This window comes from Lepidochelys olivacea (genome assembly GCF_965140295.1).
Source record: "Lepidochelys olivacea isolate rLepOli2 genome assembly, chromosome: 7".
Classification (NCBI taxonomy): Eukaryota; Metazoa; Chordata; order Testudines; family Cheloniidae; genus Lepidochelys; species Lepidochelys olivacea.
The window spans coordinates 97,866,069-97,884,787 of NC_140417.1; the positions used below are offsets into that span (position 1 = coordinate 97,866,069).

Sequence of the window (18,719 nt, forward strand, 5' to 3'; positions counted from 1 at the left end):
TAGACAGTTTGCCGCAACTGAGATACAACAAGCCTTCCAAAAAAAGTTCTCACAACATCACTTAACAAAAAGAAAAAGTTATGAATCCAGAATAACCTTCTGCTTGCAACCCCTGCTTACTTTCCACAATCCATCTAGTATCACATTTTAAAATACTAACAGTATGTACATGTAGCCACTAAAAAGGCTAGAGAAGTCTCGGATGTGCTCATATAAACCTGAAACTTCCAAAATTTACAGGAAACAACAAATACAGAGTTTGTAATGAATCTTGAGGTTTCAAAGGAATATTAGAAGTCAGAGAGAGAAGAGTTATTAGCTTCCTACATATGTGTCACAAGTTCTGGGTTTGTTTTATTTTAATATAAAGACACTAGGTCCAAGCAGACATTTTGATTACATGCTGAAAATCACTTTGCTTATATAGACAGGTTTCAGAGTGGTAGCCGTGTTCGTCTGTATCAGCAAAAAAAACCAAAAAACAAGGAGTACTTGTGGCACCTGAGAGACTAACGAATTTATCTGAGCATAAGCTTTTGAGGGCTAAAACCCACTTCATCAGATGCATGCAGTGGAAAATACAATAGGAAGATGTGTATATATACACACACACACACACACACAGAACATTAAAAAAAAAAATGGGTGTTGACATACCAACTTAACAAGACCAATCAATTAAGGTGGGCTATTATCAGCAGGAGGAAAAAACAAAAAACAAAACACCTTTTGTAGTGATAATCAGGATGGCCCATTTCAAACAGTTGACAACAAGGTGTGAGTAACAGTAGGGGGAAAACTAATCATGAGGGAAATAGTTTTACTTCGTGTAATGACCCATCCACTCCCAGTCTTTATTCAAGCCTAATTTAATGGTGTCCACTTTGAAAATTAATTCCAATTCTGCAGTTTCTCGTTGGAGTCTCTTTTTGAAGTGTTTTTGTTGGAGAATTGCGACTTTTAGGTCTGAAATTGAGCAACCAGGGAGGTTGAAGTGTTCTCCGACTGGTTTTTGAATGTTATAATTCTTGATGTCTGATTTGTGTCTATTTATTCTTTTACGTAGAGACTGTCCAGTTTGACCAATGTACATTGCAGAGGGGCATTGCTGGCACATGATGGCATATATCACATTGATAGATGTGCAGGTGAATTACCCTCTGATAGTGTGGCTGATGTGATTAGGTCCTATGATGGTGTCCCTTGAATAGATACGTGGACAAAGTTGGCAATGGGCTTTGTTGCAAGGATAGGTTCCTGGGTTAGTGTTTTTGTTCTGTGGTTGCTGATGAATATTTGCTTCAGGTTGGGGGAGGACTGGCCTGCCTCCCAAGATCTGTCAGAGTGAGGGATCGTCCTTTAACAATTTCCATCCCACCATCAACCTCAGCCTGGACCAGTCCACAGAAGAGATCTACTTCCTGGACACTATGGTGCTAATAAGCGATGACCATATAACCACCACCCTCTATCGGAAACCTACTGACCACTATACTTACCTACATGCCTCCAGCTTTCATCCAGACCACATCACACGATCCACTGTCTACAGCCAAGCTCTAAGATACAGCCGTATTTGCTCCAATCCCTGAGACAGAGACAAACACCTACAAGATCTCTATCAAGCATTCTTACAACTACAATACCCACCTGCTGAAGTGAAGAAACAGATTGACAGAGCCAGAAAAATACCCAGAAGTCATCTACTACAGGACAGGCCCAACAAAGAAAGCAACAGAATGCCACTAGCCGTCACCTTTAGCCCCCCCACTAAAACTTCTCCAGCACATCAAGGATCTACAACCTATCCTGAAAGACGATCCCTCACTCTCACAGATCTTGGGAGACATGCCAGTCCTCGCTTACAGACAGCCTCGCAACCTGAAGCAAATACTCACCAGCAACCACACAACAAAAACACTAACCCAGGAACCTATCCTTGCAACAAAGCCCGTTGCCAACTTTGTCCACATATCTATTCAAAGGACACCATTAATAGGACCTAATCACATTAGCCACACCACAAGAGGCTCGTTCACCTGCACATCTACCAATGTGACATATGCCATCATGTGCCAGCAATGCTCCTCTGCCGTGTACATTGGCCAAACTGGACAGTCTCTATGCAGAAGAATAAATGGACACAAGTCAGACATCAAGAATTGTTACATTCAAAAACCAGTAGGAGAGCACTTCAATCTCCCTAGTCACTCAATAACAGACTTAAAAGTGGCCACTCTTCAAAACTTCAAAAACAGACTTCAACGAGAAACTGCAGAATTGGAATTAATTTGCTAACTGGAGACCACTGAATTAGGCTTGAATAAAGACTGGGAGTAGATGGGTCATTACACAAAGTAAAAACTATTTCCCCATGCTAACATTTTCCCCCTACTGTTACTCACACCTTCTTGTCAACTGTTTGAAATGGGCCATCCTGATTATCACTACAAAAGGTGTTTTCTCCTTCTGATAATAGCCCACCTTAATTAATTGGTCTCATTAGAGTTGGCATGGCAACACCCATTTTTTCATGTTCTCTGTGTGTATATATCTGCCTACTGTATTTTCCACTGCATGCATCCGATGAAGTGGGTTTTAGCCCTCGAAAGCTTATGCCCAAATAAATGTGTTAGTCTCTAAGGTGCCACAAGTAGTCCTCATTTTTATTGCTCGTATAGAATTTCCCCTATTAATCCCTTCAATTATCCTTATGTTAGACTGGACTGGTTTTTCTCAAAGCATGGCAACAACAAATGCAGGAAAAGAAAGTTAAAAAAAAAAAAAAACCTACATCATTGTAGTCATTTACTGATATGAACAAATCCAAAGGACTGATAAACAAATCCAAAAAAATTCTCCTCTCAAACACGGAATGGAAGTCTTTGTGACAAAGCTTACATAGTAATGATAAGAATAATCTATATAGCAGATACCATAATTGTCAGAATTGATGCAAATTACTGAGGTTGGAATAACACTGACTAAGATTAAAACATTTATTACTTTCTATTATTTGCCTTAAGATAATGCCTCCAGTCCAAAAGCAGAATTGGGGCTTCATTGTGCTAGACGTTGTACAACAGAGTAAACTTGTCCCTGCCCTAAAGAATTTACTTGCAATTTTAAAGGACTTAAAAAAATTCTTCAAAATAACCTGGCCATTTTTAAAAAATGTCATCCATATATAACTGCACATAATTTTGTTAAAGAATACATTACTTTGTGTCACTGTTGCCTTGTACTCCCTGTTCTCTCTAAGTATAAAATGAGATAACAAATGAATATAGATTATTATAAACTCTTTGGGGCAGGGACCGTCTTTTTATTCTGTGATTGTACAGCACCAAGAGCAATGGGGTGCTGGTCCATGACAAGAGCTCCTAGACAGAACGGTAAAAACAAAAAACGTTGGTAAAACTGTCAGTTGATAAGACCATACCACATTTTTGAAGTTTTCCCTCATTTTCTCAGACAGCATCAGTCCTGGTTTCACCCAAACAACTAATCTGGCAGTTACAAAGACTTTTAAGTGCCACTGTATTATCACATTGATGCTCTTTCTTATGATGCTTTTGTCAGCATGAGAATAAGAATTTGAGGATTGTTTTGCTCTTCTATCCTCGTTACTATTTCGCATTACAGAAAATCTTTCCCTCTTAAGAGTCTGAGACATCAAATTCTATTAAATGGAGAGCTGAAATGAAACTGGAGGGAGCAGGGGGGAGGGAGGAGACCAGAAAAGGATGGGTGTTTCAAAAATAGAAGTACTTGGCAGCAGATATAAGAAGGGTAGCTTTTAGCATGTGACAGATTATTGCAATTTCCTGAAATATCCTTGGAAAACATTATTGTATTGAGTTTATGTATTGCTGTGAGCCAGGATTGTATGTAACCTCTCTGGGGAGGGAAGATGTGAAACCTGGGAGTAACAGATATAAGACCCGGGAGTTCAAAAGATTATATTGAAAATGTGCAAGAGAAGTGTGGATTTTGGGACAATAAAGGTGAAGTGGATTTCCTGGACAATTCCTTGGGTTAGTAATGCAAATTCCCTACCTCCACTTACGTAAAAGTCCAGCATTTTGATGAAGCTACGCCCTGAGAAGGGATCATTGTCCGATGATTACCTGTTACAGAAGACCAAGATCAAAAGGCATGAGCTGTATAAATGCACAGCTGATCTGCCCACTCTCTAATCAGTTTTGAACCTAAGACAGATGAATGCATAACCATGGGGAAAACCCAGTTGTAGGTTGAAGGATTAAAACCCATCAGAACCCTATGATGGAACTGGGGTGGACTTCTGGTAAGCTTTCAAGCATGCATGCATGTTTTCTCTGCAATCCTTTTACCTTAAAAATAAATGTGCTTGCTCAGGAATTGGAATTGTGGGATAACTTATAACTATGGGCAGAGGGAAAAGTGAAGCGCAGGCACTGGCCTGTTTAGGAAGTCTGGCTTGCTGAAGATATCACAGGTTAAAGCAGGGAGTTAGCTGTGCAGTCTTAAAATCCCCAGTCTGGTGGGAATGAGACATAGGTTTCCTCCGAGACAGGCTTCTGGCTCCCAGGCATCACCTAACGTGGGTACCCTTGGTGGGCCACACAGGAGGAATACAGGTGTAGTTGCACAGAAACCATGACACAGTAAATACAGGATTTGTGGAAAGAAGAAAGATAAAAGGTTTTGTTACAAAAAAGCAGAGACAGAAACAAAAGATCCCGAAAAAAAATCTCCCCCTTGAAGTCTACCTTTTAGTTACATCCTTATGTTTTATTACCGTCACTTTGTGAGAGCACAGTTCCTTCAAATATTGAAGGACAATGAGGATGTAGATTTTAGTAACAGTTCAATTATGTGAGAATTAGGTTAAAGACTGATCCTACCATCTCAAATAATGGTAGAAATTGGAGATACTCTGCTGATACATACAGCATTACCCTCATGGAAGTTGATCCAGTAAATCTAATCGTGCCAGGTAAACAGCTATTCATTGTCTGGAAGATCTTAATTAACCTCTTCTATTTTTATTAAAATGAGACTTGTATCTGGTTTACTGATACAAAGAACTTTCTTTTACACTCTAATTCTAAATACATGTAAATTCCAATCACTTTTCCTAGAAAATGCTATAAACCAATAAATACCACATCTGAGAAGTTACTAGTTTAACATTAAGTAACGGAAGATGTAATGAAATAATCCAAGTGCTGCTAAGAACACCTAGAACAATGAACGGTATATTAGTTTTAGAAGAGGTATTGAAAAGCCAAGAGGATGAATACTACAAACAGTTTATTTCAGTCTAATGCCCATTGTATGTAATCCAATATCCTTCTTATTGTCAATGAATAATGCTTCCATGAAGCTGCACACCAGGTACTACACGTTACTACAGTTAATCTAAAAAAATGATTCCTTGTTTTAATATTAATGATACACTCATAAAAGTACACTAAATCATGATGTGATAGCATCTGCATGCAGATGCTCATAAAGGAAGACAACCTCACATGCATTCCTAGGGTACACCCCTCTTCTCTTAGGGGCAAATCAAAACATCTGCTGGGTAAAAGTATTAAATTACACTACATTATATTTCCCTAATACCTTTCTCTCAAAGCAATGGGATGTTGAAAAAATGAACTAGAGTTTGATTTTTTTTTTTTTTTTTTAATTTTCATGTTAGGCTAGATTAAAGAGAAGAAAGGCTTTCCAGGCAGAGAAGAGGTGTTAAAGCAGTGGCCAGAAGTTTCTGGGAAAACACCCTGCTTTACATTTTTTACATTTTTACAGCCATTCTGTCTTTCGAGGTCTCAGTAATTCCTCCATCAGCATGTATGCACACAAATACGCACAACCACATTCTGGTTCCAAAGCTTGTGAAAGTCTGCTGTTCCACAGATGTTAGCAAAAAGAAAAGGAGTACTTGTGGCACATTAGAGACTAACAAATTTATTTGAGCATAAGCTTTCGTGAGCTACAGCTCACTTCATCGGATGCATTCAGCGGAAAATATTTTCCGCTGAATGCATCCGATGAAGTGAGCTGTAGCTCACGAAAGCTTATGCTCAAATAAATTTGTTATTTTCCGCTGAATGCATTCGATGAAGTGAGCTGTAGCTCACGAAAGCTTATGCTCAAATAAATTTGTTAGTCTCTAACGTGCCACAAGTACTCCTTTTCTTCTTGCGAATACAAACTAACACGGCTGCTACTCTGAAACCTGTCATAGATGTTAGGACACTCATAAATGGTAAATCAGATTTAATGACATTTACAAGCCAAGAATACAGTCCTGCCCGAAAACATGAGTTTACATTACCAGTACTATGTGGTTCTGGCTCTAACTTGCATATTCTGGTTAATCTCAAAAGTAATAAAGTGCCCGGAAAAGGGCGGGGGAACCTGCATCAATAAATTAGGTCAGCCTCCATGTGCATTCTATCAATGTTGGAGCTGTAGAATTCATTACTTAAGAAGGCAATAAAAATGTGTTCAGTAGAGTTCATGATAACCAGGATTAGAGTACTGTTGTTCTCAAGGTGATATATGGCTTGACTTGCCCCCATAACTGAACACGTACATTTTACCCCTGCAAAATATCCTTTCACTCAAACTAGCTAAAAGTCACCACCCTGCACTTTAAACGGCTAGCTGGGAGCGGAGGGCAATGCTTTCTGGCTTGGGGGAGGAGGGGAGACGTAAAACTGCTGGAAAAGCAGTCAGCGTGGTGGACGACTCGCCACCTAGGAATTTAGGGTTTAAAAAGACCTAGGGTTTAAAAAGCTTGGCCAGTGCCTGGATCCTCCCTTCGTCACTCAGAGCAGGCTAGGCAGCACCCACCCTCCCTATTTAGGTCAGAAATATGCCGGCTGATTAGCAATATGTGCTGTGGGCATTATGCTAGCTGCCCTGTTGAGAGGGGCTGGGAAGGAATTTTTTCCCTTACCACCATATTGGCCAGGTGTGGTGTGTGTGTGGGGGGGTGTTCACCTTCTTCACAGCAGGTTCACGTGGACTCTGTTCATGCATGGCATGATGGGCTGTAGGCCATATGTCGCAACTCTTTATTTAAGCGTAAAGTGGATGTTCAGTGCAGGTACTCCATAAATTAAGGCACAAAAGAATGGAGAAACCGCTTGGAAAAGGAATTAAGGAGAGGTGCTTGGTAAGTGAGCGAGCTGGGGGCAGATAGGGACTCCTCTGATTGGTACAGCAGGGAGCCAACCCCCACAAAATTATAGTCCACCTTAACCCCTTCTACGACGAGGGGTGGGGGGTGGTCAGTAAGGTCCTGGCAAGGGAATTGCTGGAGCAACCTGGATGAAAAGGAGAAGGAGCTGGTGGAAGTCATCTGTCCCGTTCCACCCCATCCCCCACCCCCCCGGAATTGGAGGTTCCCAGCTGTGGCTCTGCTGGAGGGACATGAGCAGAAAGGTCGGGGTGGGGGGGAGCAAAGAGGGCGGTAAAAGCACTCACACCCCACCCCACCCCAGGTTAATTGTGGGGGTTTCACCTGCACTGCACATTTTATCCGCTGGGTTAGTCCCAGACATCTAATAATAAAGTTGCAGCCTGATTAAACTCATATCTAATGTCTCCTGTCATTCTTTCAGCATAGCCAAACAATAACTATTACACATAGTGCAGAAAGCAGCAAGCAGAAAGCATAGACTTTTCCCACCTACTATTTGAACCCCTCCACCCATGTTTGTTTTCCTAATAAGATCAATCTTAGATCATCAGAAACTTGTTTTCCTGGTAGATTTCCAAGTGATCCTGTTAAACCTGTAAAAGAAAAGGCTACCAAGCCTTTTTGAATATATCCTCACTTTTAAAAAAAATAAATAAATAAATTAAGAGGAGAATTGCCAATGGGAGATAAGACAGGGAAACAAAAGAGATAAAAAGGAGATGCCTTTTTAGCAGTCTGAAGGGAGACAAAAGTAATGGAATGAAGAAGAGAACAGAAATGAAAAGAAACAGAATGGAGAAAAAGTAAATACCACAAAAAACACATTAACTTGAGGCCTTTTAGAGACACATCATACAATTACTGAGAGCCTGATTAGCTGTGTGTGTAAAACTTCCAGTGAAATCAGTTTATATAAAAAGGAAAGACTGATGAGATCTTGGAAACAAACAAAATCTCTGAAATTTGAGATCGGTATTCCTATTGCTTAGGGGTTGCCAATCATCCAGGATTGGCCTGGAGTCTCCAGGAATTAAAGATTAATCTTTAAAGATTAGGTCATGCGAAGAAACCTCCAGGAGTAAGTCCAACGAAAACTGGCAACCCTACTCTTGCTATAAAAGTCGAGGCTTGAATCCTTTTAAATACAGATTTAATCCACATGGAAAATATCTAGTATCAACCGTTTCCAAATTTCAAATTACAACATACAATAAATTACTGTAGTTCACCTATAATTGTAAGTAGGCAACAATACATGCAGCAAAGTAAACTAACCGACACTGGTATTAACACTTTCTCTTAAGTATTCTGCTACTTGCCTAATAAACTGAAATTCAAATACTTTGAAAACAGTTTCTTAAGCCATGACCTGTGATCCACTGATGGATGGTCTTTGAAATTCAGTATATCAAGTGATGCTAACTCTCCTCCTTGTTTTACCTAACACACACATCATATTAAAGAGAGCTAAAATACATACTTGCCTCATATTACTTTTCCATGTAAACAACTGCTGTAGGTACCAGACAATCATCATCAATGGGAGAAAAGATGGTCCACAAGATAATCACTTCAGTCTCCTGCCTAGAGGGGACTGAACAATGTCAGATCTTGGAAATATTAAAGCCCAGCTGCTGAGAGTATCATAAAATCCTGTATATGTATTTAAAAAAAAAAAGTACAGCTGATTTTAAACACAGAAATCCAGTTTGAACAATATAAACTTTGCACTTATTTATTTCCGAATAAATAGCTTTCTGAAGCCCATATTTCAAGCAGATTGGCCACACAACTTTTTCATCCATTTTCTTCAGCAAATAGAAAATAATCTACTTGAGTCTCTTGTGTAGGTACATTCAAAATGTTTTACTGTTTTATTACTCTGTAGAGTCTTAATTTATTCCCACATTTATAAGGACAATAAACTGCTTTATTCTTTAATTCCCTCTCAGCAGTCATTGACTACCGCATCCTTAGGAAGCTGAAAATAAAAGTTGAATTCTGAGCATAGTTAACCATCTGCATGCCTCTCAAAAGTGGAGGAAGTGATATGCGTGTATCACACAGCTAAATAGGACAGAACCACAGGGATTCTATGTGCCACCTGAAAGAGGTATATATCTATGTTACAGACGTCTTCTATTTTGCAACCCTATCATCTCAGAAGGGGACTGCTGTCTTATGTAAGCGAGTGAGTCCTGAACGCATGAGTTACTTATATGCTGCCATCTGGAAAGCTACACAGCTGCTTTAATGTCACTTAGAACTTATATAAGTACCATGTAAAGGGCTTATGAAAGTTATTGTCAAAACTGCATGTGCGAGAGCAACAGGTATGCTGTGCATATGTACGCTGTGCTGTTTATCATCATTTACCTAAGCCATAAGCAAACAAGGAGCTAACAAACTGATGCAGGCTCCCAAATCAACTTAACTATCGTCCGCAGTTTATTAAGCAGGAATACACGCAGTTTCAAGCTGTTCCTTGTGTGCGCGCGAAAAACAATCCTATGATAATGTAGTTGCCCCTCTCAAGCATCGTTATACCTTGTTAATAGGACAGGTAGTAACAAACGCCACAACAAAGAAAGCACTCAAGTGCTGCAGAGGAAAATGAGACCCTATGATTTCTCGCCCCTCCCCCCACCCGACTATTTTTTTATATCAAGGGGGGAAATTTTAGGTGGGGCCAAAATGAGGCCCACATTTAAGTTTCAACTTTTCCCCCCAAGCTTCACCTGATTTAACAAATGCTAACAAAACAGAAGTGAAAGAGGTGGGGAAAAGATACAACTGAGATTCTTTTATGGGGGGAAGGAAGATGGAAGAGTGTAATGGGGGGGAAAGGATTTTAAAAAAAAAAAGACAGATTTAAGATTCTGCCATAAAGATATCAATGCACTTGGTGACTGTATGCAGCATTTTCCAGTACGCTTTTAACTTCAAAGAAAGGAAACTGGGAAGGGCAATATTGTTATAACAACAAACAATGCTCATTTTAAGTATCTTCACAGACAGCGGCTGCATACCACCCTCCAAATAAGAAACTGAAAAGCAGACACCAACATCAGAGGACAGTAGAGAGGGGAGGGGAAAAGAAAGATTTACAGTGATGGAAAGTGAGAAAGAAATGTTAAAGGTTTTGATATAAAAAAAATAAAAACCAAACCCCCACAATTACTGAAAAATGCTTCTTCCTTGGCTCTCTAAAACAGCATTCATCAGTATTTGTTGGTTAGACCTAAAATTGGAATCCCCACTTATAATAGGATTGTTTTCCAATGTCACTTAACCCCGGATGCAGAAACAAAGTAAACTAGAGAATAAACTCAGATTTTAGGGCCAAATTCTTTAATGAGGGTTGCAGAAGGCCAAGTACATTGGTAGCAGTATGAAGGGAGCCCCTCCCGAGAGTTTACAACCAAGTGACATGACGCTGTTTGCAGGAGGTCTTTCTGAACTAATGGATGGGTGCTTAGGGTGGGGCAGGAGTGGAATGGTTGATCACCAGTACACAAATTCACTGGCCAAGCTGGTGTTGGGGAATCCTCCTTTTTTCCCCTGTGTCTTCTCCCTCCTCCCCTCCAGCAGCCCAGCCTCTATGCTCCTCACCATGGTATCTGAGCTAAATGCTAGAAAGAGGTCCCTAATTAAGGTCCCAATTTCGCAAGGTATTTAAGCACGTGAGTAGTCCCACTGAAGCCAACAGGACTACACACATGTGCTGAATTACCTTGCTAAATCAAGGCCTTCATCCAGCCAGACTTGACACTGTTTGTTTTTACTTCCTTGTTGTTGTACCACCATCCAAGATGATGCCAGAACAGCTCAAGGAATAAGAGCACGACAACTAAAGTGTTGCACATGTTTGTTCTTAGCAATGAAGTAAAAAAGTTAAATAATTTTGTAAAAAGCATAATAGTAAAAGGGGCTTTATCAAACTTCAAGCTTTGCTTAAGTACTATAGAGGTTTTTAATACCCACTTGAAAAATAAACACTTTTCCATCCTACAGAAATTAAGGTATCCAACAGAATTCAAAATAGTTTTTTCCTGAATAAAGTGTTTATCACCTCTATCAGGTAATGCCAATTAAACTCATCGACATCTAGTGTGAGAAGCAAACTACACTGACTATTTCAAGCATGGAAAACTTGGATCACACTTAGTAAAGACTGAATTACATACTGCATTCACCGTCCATTAAAGGACAAACTGGTTTTAAAAATGAAATGTCTATATGAAAAGTATCTATGCTTCAGATTTAATGGCTTTTATCTTTCTCTTACCCACACTTTCATTCTGACCTGATTTTAGTGCCCACTACCTTGAGAACTGTTCGGACTAGACTGATAGCTGAGTATCATCAAAATGCTTGTAATTACATCTATACAACATATAAAGCATTAGAGAGCGTATTTCCAGAGGACCTAAGTGACTTAGGAGCCTAAATCCCATTGACACTCACTGAAAATGGGCCTTGGGCACTTTTGAAAATTTTATCCTAACTATCTAAGTCAAAGAGTCAGTAATAATATTGGCAGGTAAAATCTTGCTAGAACCGAAGTGAGGAAAAAACAAGACGGCAACCAGAATGACCTGATTTTAAGAACGGGTGTTCTCTCACTTAAGTTATTTTTCCATATTGTAGTTGAACTTGGGCCACACTGACACAAATACTTTTACAACTAGTAACATTTCTGAACACTAGTTCTGAACCAATGACCAAAATAAAGCCCCAAAGAGTATCACCCACCGCTACTCTAAAAGACAAACACCCTAGCGCTACCCCCAGGACTAAGAACCAGTATTTTTGTTTAAATAATACATTCTTTGTATTGATGATGGAATTTTAGTTAGGCCCAAATTGTGACCTACCTTAAAGTTTCACCTTTCTCCACCCCTAACCTCAAGGTCCATCTGATCTGTCTACCTGAAAGAGGAGAAGAGACGTGGTTGTCTGCCTGCATTGGGTGGGAGTAGGTGATGGTATCTGCCTCAACAAAAAAAGATAGGTATGACCTGTGCTTGTACACATGTGAGCCAGTCTGCTACATTCATTGACAATAATATATTAAGAAATTGATTATTGCAAGCAGGAATACCCTGCATGAAAGTCAAACAGGATTGCCCGGATACACACTAACAATTGAAACTAAGATCCCAACACTGCAAAGAGACCCTGCTGAGCTAAGTCCCACTGAAGTTAACAGGATGTTTTGTGGGTACAGTAACTCCTCACTTAAAGTCGTCCCGGTTAACGTTGTTTCGTTGTTACGTTGCTGATCCATTAGGGAACATGCTCGTTTAAAGTTGTGCAATGCTCCCTTATAACATGGTTTGGCAGCCGCCTGCTTTGTCCACTGCTTGCAGGAAGAGCAGCCCATTGGAGTTAGCTGGTGGGGGCTTGGAACCAGGGTGGACCGGCAGCCCCCTATCAGCTCCCCGCTCTCCTACGTTCCCTGTGCGGCAGCCGCCAAGCAGGCTATCAACTGCCAGCAGTTCAGCTGTCCCGCCCCCCACTGCCATGTGCTGCTCCTGCCCTCTGCCTTGGAGCTGCTCTCCAGAGCCTGCTGCTTGCTGTGCGAGTGGGGGAGGGGAGGGAGGGACTAATGTCAGGGTGTTCCCCTCCCCCTTTTTCCTGCACCCACTTACCCCTTCTCCATATACAACAGGGTGGAGACACAGACGAAGAGAGACAGAGAGAGCTTGGGCAGCAGCTGCTGTCTCAACTTCCTGATCAACTTAAAAAGGCAATGTACTTAAGAGTGGTGTCAGCGTACTTAAAGGGGCAATGCGCATCTCTCTCTCTCCCCCACACACAGGGTGTGTGTCTCTGTCTGCCATGCTGTCTCCCCTCCCTCCATCTGTGCACCCTTGTAGAGTGAAAGGCTACATTAACAACGTGTTAACTCTTGAGGGCTCAGCCAAAAGAAAAGGAGTACTTGTGGCACCTTAGAGACTAACCAATTTATTTGAGCATGAGCTTTCGTGAGCTACAGCTCACTTCATCAGAAGTGATCATCACTGATGATGGTCATCACTGATGAAGTGAGCTGTAGCTCACGAAAGCTCATGCTCAAATAAATTGGTTAGTCTCTGAGGTGCCACAAGTACTCCTTTTCTTTTTGCGAATACAGACTAACACGGCTGTTACTCTGAAACCAGCCAAAAGCTAGTTATCATTTAGTCTGGTGAAAAAGTTTTCCCTGGCACCTAACCCTCCACCCCCATTTACATTAATTCTTATGGGGAAATTGCATTCGGTTAACATCGTTTTGCTTAAAGTCGTATTTTTCAGGAACATAACTACAACGTTAAGCGAGGAGTTACTGTATAAATATCTGCTTTGGTGGATCCCTTTGCAGTTTCGCTGTACATGTTTATCATAAGCTTTAATAGACCTATCCTTCCTCAGTGCTGTTCACCCCTCCTCACACACTTCTGGGGAAGATTAACATTTGAAATGTTTCCTAAATAACTCACCCATTTCCCCAACCACCATCTTATCACACACAACTGATGGGCTCCTAACTCTTATTCTAAAGAAAATGAAAAGCAACAGCAATAAGTAATTTATTACTTCTTAATTAACTGAAGAGACTGCAGAAAGCTGGGATGGGAGGAGGAAAGTAGGTCATCGCTGGATCTTACTAAACTGCAGACCTTAAAGTCCTAAGCTGTTTTGTTTTTTACTGGAAGTTAATGGTTTGTCTGTTTTAGTGAAAACTCCTCACAAGTAGAATCTGGCTACTCAGCATTCCAGCAACAGGTATTTTGTTGATTTGTTTTAATAGTGTGCTAAAACAACCTAGACAAAAAATACACACCCCTAAATCTGATGCAAACATTAACTATGATTTTAATATAATCAAAACTATACACAATAAACACACAAATGTGCCAGTCAAATTAAGTTCTTTGCTACTATGAACACTGTCTATCCATTGTCAGGTAGATGTGAAGTTGTGTAAGTGCAGCAGAAAAAGCAAAGGGGGGGGGGAGCAGTAGCCTACAAGTAACCTGAACTCCCATCTTCTGTTGTCAGCAACTGTATACTGTGATCAACAGGAAATGTTTATACAGTGAGACTTGTGTTAAATGATTAAATACAGTATATAAGAACATAAAGCAAGTTGTATGCACCAACCTATCTGTAAAATACATTCGCAAATCTCAGAAACATTGCATTTATGCTTCTAATGAAACAGTCCCAATCACTGGGGGGAAGGAGAGATCAAGAAACCCAGGTCACTCATGACCGTTAAATCCAGCAATACGAACTCATGAGTTAGAGAATAATCTGCTATAAATGGGGCAGATGACTGAAGGGAGCAAATCAGTAAGCTATGAGAAGTTACTTTCCCCAATACAAGGGTACAAGATACCAATTCTCACTCAACACAAAAACGGTAACCAAAATAGCAGTACTACTAATCTGAGATTAAGAAAGGTCATGCCACCCAACTGAAACTCTCTACCATGAAAAAAGATTTTAATCTGCTCCACTATGAAAAGTTGGTTTCAAATAAGGAATAAGCCAAGTAAGCAGTGCCAATCTTAATAACCTTATTTGGAGTGCGAGTCATATTTTTGCTGCACAGCAACATCAATGCTACAAACTAGAGAAAGTTATTTACCATAAAGCCTGTGTAATCACAGTTTATTTGGATGATGCAGAGGGAAGAGAAATCACACACACTTTTTAGTCTGAAGGCTGGAAGAGCAGCAGCCACAATACCTTGATGCAACCAGGTCCAGTAAATCCATATAACTGTAGATCTCCTGGACTCTCCCCTCAACTTGCCCCCCACACTACCCTCATTCATGGTTAGTTTCAAAACGGCAGCACACGGGGTTTCAAGGCCTGTGAGTGCAGTTTCCTTTGGGCAATCTTAATATGGGGTTTAAGGTGTGTAAAGCCTTGCACAAACCTTTTGCACAAGGATGAATTACACACCAATGAGCCAAAGAACACAGTATAGCGTTCCACAGAATATTCAGATTCAAACCTCCAACCCACCTCCAATTTCCATGTTGTACCATTAAAAATGAATTACACTACATTTTGAGGCCCAGCAATACCATACTAAAATGTACAGAGAGGAGTTACATTTAATGTAAAATTAAAAACTCAGAATAAGAGAAATATGGGCACTGGAAAGGATTTTCCAGGCAAAAATCTTAAAGTCAACATATATTAAGTGGGTGAAATCTACAAAAATAAGTACTTATTTGCTAGTGCAATCAGTTCACGTCACAGGTTCTTCCACAGAACAGATTCTTATTCTTTTCCTGAATAATAAGATCCCAACAAACAAAAGCAATCATCTGCTATGATATGGAACCTAAAAGCTTAAATTCACAAACCAGTCTAATTTCAACTTCATCATACTTTAATGAAACCAACATAATTCCAGAAACCTGACTGGTCAATTGCCAGGCACAATTAAAAACAGCACCAAACCAGAAGTGTAATCAAGAAACTTCAGGCCAGTCTTTTTATTGCCCACCTTAAAGTTGATATGTCCAAATACACCCTTTCTTCTTCTTGTTGTAGAAACTCTTTTTGTTTTCATTTTAAGAGAATAACCAACATATTCCTTTTTGGGCTCATGTACATTTCAATGAATAATAAAAGTGCTTCAGATCCTCTAAGAATTTTAACACCTCCTACAACACAAATTAAGAGCTTCCAGGCAGTCACTGAATCTCAAGACATGGATTACCTCAATGACAGTGCTCAAAAGTCAAGAGATAAAATCCCTACCAGCCTTAGGAGAATTTACACAACACATTCTGAGCTAATGCTCTAGCATGTATTTTTCTGAAGAGAGAAAGCATACTGAGACTAATTACTTTGCCACTTCAGGCTCTAGTCCTGCAAACACATTTATAATTGTATTTCACTCAGTGAAACTACCCATGTACATAAAGTTATTCACCTGAGTAAAAGTATGAAGGATCAAGGCCATAATTTGTACATATTCTTTTTATAATACAAAACTGAATACATGTGCATTTTAAAATAAATGTAGGCCGAATTCAAACTGTGTTTTTTAATAAAATTAGTTAAAAGACTAACTGTGTCTTTAATGCAGGCATTTATCAGTGTCCTATGAATGGTGAAATTCCACTTGCTTTAATTATGACAACAAAAAAACTGGAACTTGCTCACTGAGGTACACTTAAACAATGATTTGCGTATAACACATAAACATGAGGCAAATCTAATGTTAGTTCACTTGGCTACAGTCTTCAACTAAGAGAATCTTGGGCCCCAAATCATGCAAAGACTTACGCATGTTCTCAATTTTATGAGCTCTGAGGCAATGGGACTACTCCATTCACCGTGGGTGAAAGCCTGGTTTCATCAAAAAGTCAACTGGAGCTTTGCCATTGACTTCAGAGGGACCAGAATTCACCCCACACATGTAAGTCCTTGCAGGATCGGAACCCTGGCTGTTATCCCAGCTATCATTCTGAAGGTTGTGCAGTTTAAAGCATTTTGATAAACTAACTTTTGCCAATTTACAAACAAAATTTCTCCTCTTTGCTTTTTAATCATAGCCATGTCCAGTGCTAGAATATTTTTTCCTCTGGAAAAATATTTAAAATATTTCTGTGAATAATATATTGCGCTAAACAAAAATTAAAGCATTATATTTTCATGACACGATGTAAAAAAATATTGGGGGGGGGGGGAAGTATAGCTGAGTTGCAGCATTTTTGAGATTACTGGAAGGAATGCAGTAGATTTCCCCCTCCCCCGTGAGAATGAAAGCAATGTAAGGTTTTATTTCTGAAGCTTCAGAACCACAGAGAAAGAATTGTATCATCTGAGACCATGATATATTGCTTGATATGTTAAGAAAAAATGAAAACCTAGATGAGTATAAATAATATTCTAAGAAAGCATTTTGCTGCAGACTAAATTACTCTGGTTACCTTGACATTTTAACTAAGGCCTCCAAAGAAACAAAAGTCCACCCTCAGCAAATATTCAACTTACAAATTTATTACTAGGAGAACAAAACAGCTGACATAAAATACACCAACGCTGGGGAAAAGGGCATTTAAAAACGAATAAGTAGTCAAGTTTTATGGAAAAAAGTGCAACACCTTATAAATATTAGCTAAATAAAAACAGATTTATCATACACAACCACCATAAAAAGAAAAGGAGTACTTGTGGCACCTTAGAGACTAACAAATTTATTTGAGCATAAGCTTTCGTGAGATACTTCATTGGATGCACGAAAGCTTATGCTCAAATAAACTTGTTAGTCTCTAAGGTGCCACAAGTACTCCTTTTCTTTTTGCAAATACAGACTAACACAGCTGCTACTCTGAAACTAGTCATCACCAGATATCACTCCAAGCCTTTTTGGTTTTAAAAATATATGTATAATTGGAGAGATTCTAAAAGCTACAGAAAGGAAAACTACTTTTGCTTGACAGCAGTTTCACTGAGTTGCACAGAGCTCTCTGAAGGCTTAAGTGTAGAGGAGTGTGTGTACATGAACATGGCTAATCCTTTAAATGAGAGTCAATCTCCGATTTGTAGTTTCTAATTAAAAAGCACTAACACACTCTTGCCTTTATTCCTTTCATATGTGAAACAATTTCTCTAACAGCAACACCCCACTGACAGCTACCACCTTTTCCCTGGCATTCCCGACTTGGAAGTCTACTTCGTTTATACAGCCCTCGGGGAGCGTGTATAAACAAAAAAGAAACACAACGAAGTCACCAGGGCACGGAGTGAACATGGCACACTGTTGCTAACCGGCTGATGATAAACAAACAAACTTTCCCCAGCGAGCAAGCCTTGGGGCGGTGGATTTGCCGCACAGGGATCTTCAGAGGCAGACCCTAGCAGTTTTCTATCTAGGAATGGAGGATGCATGGGAAGCAGTGAATCCTTCCCCCACCCCTGGCAAGGAAGGGCCCTGCTTCAGGCAGGGGGGCGGCTGGGGAGGAGGCAGAAGGGTAGCTGGCTCCGCATTGCCCAGACTTTGCTGCATGCTGCCGGGAATGGGGGAGGACCGGGACAGCGGAGCTGCGAGAAGGCTGGGAAGCTTCCCCAGCCCGGAGGCAGGGCGTGCGGGGAAGAGGTGGTTGCAGCAGCACGGAGGCAGTCGCTTCCCACGCCCGGCAGGCAGGACCGACCCCGGCCCGCCTGTACGTGCGGGAACCCGCCCGTGAGAGCCGCGCTAGGAGCGGTGACGGTGAGATGATGCCCCCCCCCCCGCCCCGGGCCGGCGAGGCAGCTGGAGCCGGAGCCCTTTCTCCAGGCCCCTCCCGCCGCCGGGGTGGCTCAGAGGACGAGCTCGAACCTTGCAACTGGCCGGTGCTCCCCCTGGCAGTGCCCTAGCGCTGGTGCTGCCCGTGCAAAGCCCGCCCCCGCGCTCGGGCTGGGCGGCGCTCCGAGCCCCTACCCCCTTCGCCGTAGAAGAACGAGCGGGCGGCAGGGCGCTAGGACCGGGCAAAACCCACCCACCAAGGCAGTGAGCAGC

The 18,719-nt window shown here is 40.8% G+C and overlaps 1 protein-coding gene across 4 annotated transcripts in view; it reads right to left on the reverse strand.

Moving 5' to 3' along the window:
• Positions 1–18,719, reverse strand: part of INPP5A (inositol polyphosphate-5-phosphatase A) — a 426,365-nt gene that overhangs the window by 406,733 nt on the left and 913 nt on the right. The window contains exon 1 of one of the 4 annotated variants that reach the window (XM_084635265.1): positions 12,079–12,133. The exons of the other annotated variants lie outside the window; for them this stretch is intronic. The gene's annotated coding sequence lies outside the window, so the exon portion shown is untranslated. Of the gene's footprint in view, positions 1–12,078; positions 12,134–18,719 lie in introns of those variants that run through there. 4 annotated transcript variants of the gene reach the window in all.